Source organism: Chiloscyllium plagiosum, chromosome 33 (assembly GCF_004010195.1).
Source record: "Chiloscyllium plagiosum isolate BGI_BamShark_2017 chromosome 33, ASM401019v2, whole genome shotgun sequence".
In the NCBI taxonomy this organism is placed as follows: Eukaryota; Metazoa; Chordata; class Chondrichthyes; order Orectolobiformes; family Hemiscylliidae; genus Chiloscyllium; species Chiloscyllium plagiosum.
In genome coordinates this window covers 11,690,030-11,696,621 of record NC_057742.1, presented here as the reverse complement: position 1 = coordinate 11,696,621, position 6,592 = coordinate 11,690,030, and positions in this window count along the sequence as shown.

Genomic DNA, 6,592 nt, shown 5'->3' with positions numbered 1-6,592 from the left:
GAAGCTCCTCGGATGCTGCCTGAATTGCTGTGCTCTTCCAGCACCACTGAACCAGTAGCAGGGAGATGATCATGCTGAATAAACAGCAATCCTCAAGCAGTAAACTGAGGAAGTAAACGTATTAGGTTTACCAGTAGACACAGGTGAAAATGTAAATATCCAAGCCAATTAACAAGCTGAAACAGAGTCTGCATATATTAGCACAGATTGACCAGCAGATTTATTTGCCCAGATAATGGGCTGCATATGATTCCATGGAAGGTACCATAGAGGTGGGTCAACCTATTTCCACAGATTTGGAATAATGAAACTGCCAGCAAGAAAATGTCCATTTCAACTGAACATCTGTCTTCTTCGAAAGAAATTCATCAAATGAAAAGTTCCCTTATGTTATTTTAATTGCCTTTTACTGCAGAAACAAGGTCCTCCATGGAAGACATCCAAGAGATTAACGATGCAAGATATGAAAAGTCAAGAGACAAAAGGACTTAACGACCCCACACAGTCAAGAGCAGAACCAAAGTCAGCAGCCCCCAGACCAAAGACCTACCAGCCTTCCAAGTGTGAGGAGAACGTGCTTTGGAAGAATTGAGAGACTTCCAGACTGCCTGAATTTGTGAAGTTAGCCACTGAGGGGAGATGGAGTCGGAGGAAATGTAACTACTGTACACGTATGAATGTACAAGTGTTAATGATAGGGAACAATGCATGCAGGGGAATGTTGGTAATGCTTCTGAAAGGGTTAATGCTGGCATGTATAAATGCCGATGTCCTAAGGACTTAGATGGGGAAAGGCAGAAGAGCTCTTTATCTTGAAGGTTTTAAGACCTACCATCTAGGTACCCCCCCCGCTCCCCCTCCCCAGCCTCTGTAACAATATCTATCCCACTAACTCACTGGTACCTGGTTACTATAATGCAATAAACAGAAAAGCTATAATGTTTTTAGACCACCAGGTGGTTTCTCTCTACCAGTTGACCAAACAGTCCCTATAGGTCCCTACCCAAAAGGAAGATGTGGCAACCAAAGCACCGTCCGGTGGTCAAGAATCCTGTTAGCTCATACATGAAGATGCCAGTAGCATTTGGCTGGAAGTAATTTAGCTGTACCACTGCAACAGAAGAGGCTCAGTTGACTGCAGGGAAAGACAGATCAGACCGTCCTGGTTTTAATGGGATCATCTCATAATAAGGGCATTTCCCAGTGCCCCAGGCTGTTTGTTTCTGCAATGGCCTAGGTTCTGTAGATTCAAAGCCCATCACAACAGGAGAGTACTTTGAAGATTATATGTGCAGTACACATCTACAGTTGTATTACACTGTCCTCCTGTAATACTGCCCTGCTCACAGTATATGGACAGCAGCCCCCTCTCACGCTGACCAACCCCTGGAAAAAAACCACCTTAACTAAACCCACTCACCAGCACCACTCCTCAATCATGTCAAGTCATCCCTTATGAAATCTCAGTTAATAGATGTGAAGCTGGAAGAGCACAGCAGGTCAGATAACATCCAGGAGCAGTAAAGTCAATGTTTCCGGCCAAATTCCTTCATCAGGCTGGCCCGAGGCTATGGGTTTTGATAACTCCATGGTCTGATTATATAACCTCAGAGACAAGAGGCAGAGCTGTTCACTGCTGACTGCAGGAGTTGTTAACTAGATTGAGAAAAGCTCCACTCTTTAGCCTGTGTGAAATGAGATCTCCAAAGGAGATTTACTGGAATCAATGCTCCGTGATAAATTTTGTCTGTCAGCTCATGGGACTAAGTTGCGACTTACAAAGACAAAGTATTGCTGCTTGAATCACGTTTTATTTACAGGCCTGTTGACATTTTAAACAAAAGACTTGCATTGGTAGTGCACTCTTCTTGACCTCAAGATATCCCAAGGCACTTTAACAACCAATTCAAGAAGTGTAGTCACAAGTGAGGGAAAGGCAGTCAGTCTATGCACAGGAGGATCCCAAAAACAACAATGAGATAGTAACACCTGCTTTAGGTAGTGGTTGATGTTGGTCCAGGAGAGGGATGGGCATCTCATCCTAAAGATAACAGCGCTGACATGCACAACACCTGCAATGCACCACTTTAATACGTGCCTGGATTATGTCGTATGTGCTCATTGGAGGGGGACTCAAAGCCACAATCGTCTGACTCCGGATGTGGAAATGCTGGCAACTGAGTTACATCATACCAAGGGAGCCCTGGACCTGTCTGAGTGAGAGGGAAATGGCTGCAGAGCTCAATATGAGGGGAAGTAATATGGAGGCTAGAATTTGAAGAGGTCAAGTAAATTGTGTCATACACGATATTAATGTGTCGGAGACTGCAAGGAGGAAGAGTTAATATCAATGCAGGGAGAGCATGGAGGAGAAACATAAAAGAAAAACTAATAAGTTCAAGGCTGAAAGCTGAATCTGAGCTCAAGGATATTAGAGTCATAGAGTTATACAGCATAGAAACAGACCCTTCGGTCTAACTCGTCCATATAATATAGAACCTAGAACAGTACAGCCAATGATGTTGCACCGAACACAATGCCAAATTAAACTAATTCCCTCTGCCTGCCCTTGGTCCATATCCCTCCATTCCTTGCATATTCATGTGCCGATGTAAAAGTTTCTTAAATGCCCTATCTGCCTCCACCACCACCTCTAACAGTGCATTCCAGACTCCTACCACTCTCTGGCTCAGTGGTTAGCACTGCTGCCTCACAGCACCAAGGATCTGGGTTTGATTCCAGCCTCGGGTGACTGTCTGACTGGAGTTTGCACATTCTCCCCGTGTCTGCGTGACTTTCCTCTGGGTGCTCTGGTTTCCTCCTACAATCCAAAGATGTGCAGGTTAGGGCAATTAGCCGTACTAAATTGCCCATTGTGTTCAGGGATGTGTAAGTTAGGTGCATTAGTCTGAGGTAAATGTAGAATAATAGGGTCTGGGTGGGTTACTCTTTGGAGGGTCAGATTGGACTTGTTGGGCCAAATGGCCTGTTTGCACACTGTTAAGGATTTTATGATTCTATCTCCTTTGAGCTTTCCCCCTCTCACCTTGAATGCATGCCCCCTAGTTTTAGGCATTTAATTCGACTGGGACAACACTACTATCGTAGGGCAAGCCAGACAGAGAACAGCTAGGGAATTCCTAGAGGCATGGCATTCATCCACAAACTCCATCAACAAACACATCGACCTGGACCCAATATACCAACCACTACAGCGGACAGCTGAAACTGACAACCGGAAGCGGCAGGGACAGACCACTATAAACACCGGAGGAAACATCAAAGAAGCGCTTCGCAGGAGGCTCCCAAGCACTGATGATGTCGCCTAGCCAGGGGACGAAACGTTTGCAACAAAAACTTCCAGCTCGGCGAACAGAACCACAACAACAAGCACCCGAGCTACAAATCTTCGCACAAACTTTGGAGTCCCCTATTACCTCTATGCGATATCCGACTCTTCTGCTCTGCCTCTGCGCCAACTTTTAATTGACAGACCTGGCCGCCTTGCGAACTGGCAGTGTCATCAGTCTCTACTGTTTCCAAAAGCTTCAACTTGTTCCTGACAGGTACTTCTCCCGGGGTCTCTTGCACCTGTCTCCTCTCTGCCTTCCTCATTGTCTGCTCTCTTCTGCTCTCTTCTGGCATGATTGGTGTAATAACCTCGCTGAAGGTCTTGTCCAGAAAGATCTCGTTCTCTCGGATGAGCCTTAGGTCCTCGAGTTCTTTCATCAGCTGCAATATGCTTGGTCAATAGCTGAATGTGTACACACTTTCCACACATATACGAGCCAGACACACCAGAATCGTTGACCTCCCACATCAAGCACGTAGCGCACTGAACCAGCTGGGCAGTCATGTCTTCACCCTCTTCAACTGTGGCGTAATCACTTCACTCAACCTCCTTGTCAAAGACTCCTGAGCAGAGCCTCACTCTTCGATCCAAACTTCCTTAGACCCTCTTTTTATGGCAAGTCTGTGGACTCTTAATTTAGGTTAGAGGAGGAGGGAGGGAGGGAGACCCTACTTTGTAGGACCTGGGGTTTAGAACACACCCACTCTAATAGCAATCACTTACCTTCCCGACCGGCTTTGCACTCCGCCTGAACTTCCGCCCAGCTCGCGCCGCTCTCTGCCGCGAAAAGCACAGATTCACGGCGGTAAGTTTGGACCCAGTATATGACCTGGGGCATTGGCAGCAGCTTCATCAGCAAGGTGGGACCGAAGTAGACTCCTGGTGTTGGCGGAGTCGAGTTTGAGATGGTGCGGAACCCGGCGGCATCGGTGGTGTCTGTATTGGCGTGGACTCATCATGGCAAGGGCTTCAGTGAAGGAAAGATGGCGCCAAAGAGTGGAGACTTACATTCTAGTGGTGGTGAAGGGGACTCGTGCTTGGGAGCACTTAACAAGAAGGACTGTAAAATTTATTCTTCTGGCTTTATATTCTGTGTTTTGGTTTATTTTTCCGTGTTGTAAGATGGCGCTGGAGAGTGGCGGCACTATACAACACTTTTCATGGGATTTTGATGCAGAATGCACATGACAACAAATAAATAAATCAAAATCAAACCAAATCAAAAAGAAAGGTTTTCCATTTGAGAGAGAGATGAGGAGGATTTGCTTTCTTTCTCTCAGAAGAGTGAGAGTCTTTGGAATTCTGTTCTCCAGAGAGCACTGGAGCTGGGGTCATTGACTATTTTTAAGATGGAGGTTGGCAAATTCTTCACTGACCAGAAGACCAAAGGTTCTTGCAGGCAGCTGGGAAAGTGGAGCTGAGGCCACAATCCGATCCTGTTGAAAGACAGAGAAGGCCCTATGGCCTACTCCCCACCTTACCCCAGTTCCAACCTTCACCAACCAGCTCAGCACTGTCCTCATGACCTGTCCTACCTGTCAATCTCCCTTCCCACCTCTCAGCTCCACCCTCCCCTCTGACCTATCATCTCCATCCCCACCCCCATTCACCTATTGTACTCTTTGCTACCTTCTTCCCAGCCCTACCCTCCTCTCATTTATCTCTCCACCCTGGAGGCTTCCTGCCTCTATTCCTGATGAAGGGCTTTTGCCTGAAATGTCGATTTTCCTGCTCCTCAGATGCTGCTTGACCTGCTGTGCTTTTCCAGCAGCACACTGATCTAAACTCTGGTTTCCAGCATCTGCAGTCCTCACTTTTGCCTACTCCCACTCATTTGTATTTTTATATGCATGTGAGGAATTGAGACCACAGACGTAAAAAGAAGTGTTTCTGTCACATGTTTATTACATAAATATATATCGTAAAATAGATCAGCAACAATTAACCATAAAAATATCTTCCTTTAAAATCCTAGCCATAAACAAAGATTTAATCGCATGTTACACACACTCAGTGATTGTCAATAGCTTCAGTGATGTTTCCCAGCCAAAGCTATCTGACATACAACACAATCTTTATCGTGGGAACCTGCTCATAGCAGCCTTCCCCTCCCAGCAGTTTCATTACCTTATTTACATCACAGTGAAGGGAAAAGGACACAAACTCATTTTAATGAGCAATAGTTATAGAAGAACGACTCATTGGACAGGGCCTGCAATAAGCAATTAGCACATGTATAAATCCAACAGCATCTCCAGAAGAAATAGTTCCTGTGATAGATGAGGTCTGTTGAAGCCTGAGGCCTTTGGTGACCCTGCTCCTAAAATAAAATGCTTGCCAGGAGAAGCAACACGTGGCCTAGGCTCTTAGGTGGCAGACACACAAGCCAGCTTCCGAAATGATGGAAACAAGGTGGTGTGTTCTCTTTGAGTGGAGCTGTGCTGGGCTGATAGCCCGACTGTAGTGGCCTGGGTATGGGGAGGGCCAGCTTACACAGAGCAGAGGCTTCCGGACCCCTGCCCCCCGCCGCAAGGTGCTTTTTTTTCTGTGAATCCTTGTCGAGATTAAAGTGAGACGACATTAAGCTTTACCTAAACTATAGCATCAGTTGTTTACTAACTCCACGTGGAGACTGGGGACCAGTGCTCCTTTAATTTTCTCACCTCTCCCAACCGAATAAAAAAGGAGAATCAAAAGTACGCTCACAACTGGTTTGGGTCAGTTTTCTCTGGCACTGCATTAATCTTCGCTGTGCTCTCGGGAGTGTTGCGTATCATGAAACAGAGCAGATTGTAACACTAGGAGGTCATGTACATCCCACCCTTGCTTCCTTTCCCTCTAAGTCATTGAGGAAGTGAATCCTGTTGGCCCAGTGTTGGCTGCACATGACCTCCTGGAGGGAATACCTGATGCACTCTAATCCAACAACATCCTTTTGGCCCTGGGATCAGCAAATCAAGTCCAAAGCAGAGGAGAGGCACTTTCTACTCAACCCCAAAGAGCTGACAAAGTGGAATACCTTCAAGGTAATGGCATCAACTCTGGGAGAGGCCTCAGTGGAGCAAAGTTCACTCTTATTTTCACAATGGGGACAAATGCATAGCTAGACATCCACACCACAGTGTCCTTGGAGGAGGAATTCTTAAAAGGCCTCTCTCTCTTGCTCTCTCTCTCCACAGGAGGAGTAAACATTGCCCTCCCACCTCTGTATGGAAAATAAAGGATCAATGTTTCCTTGCA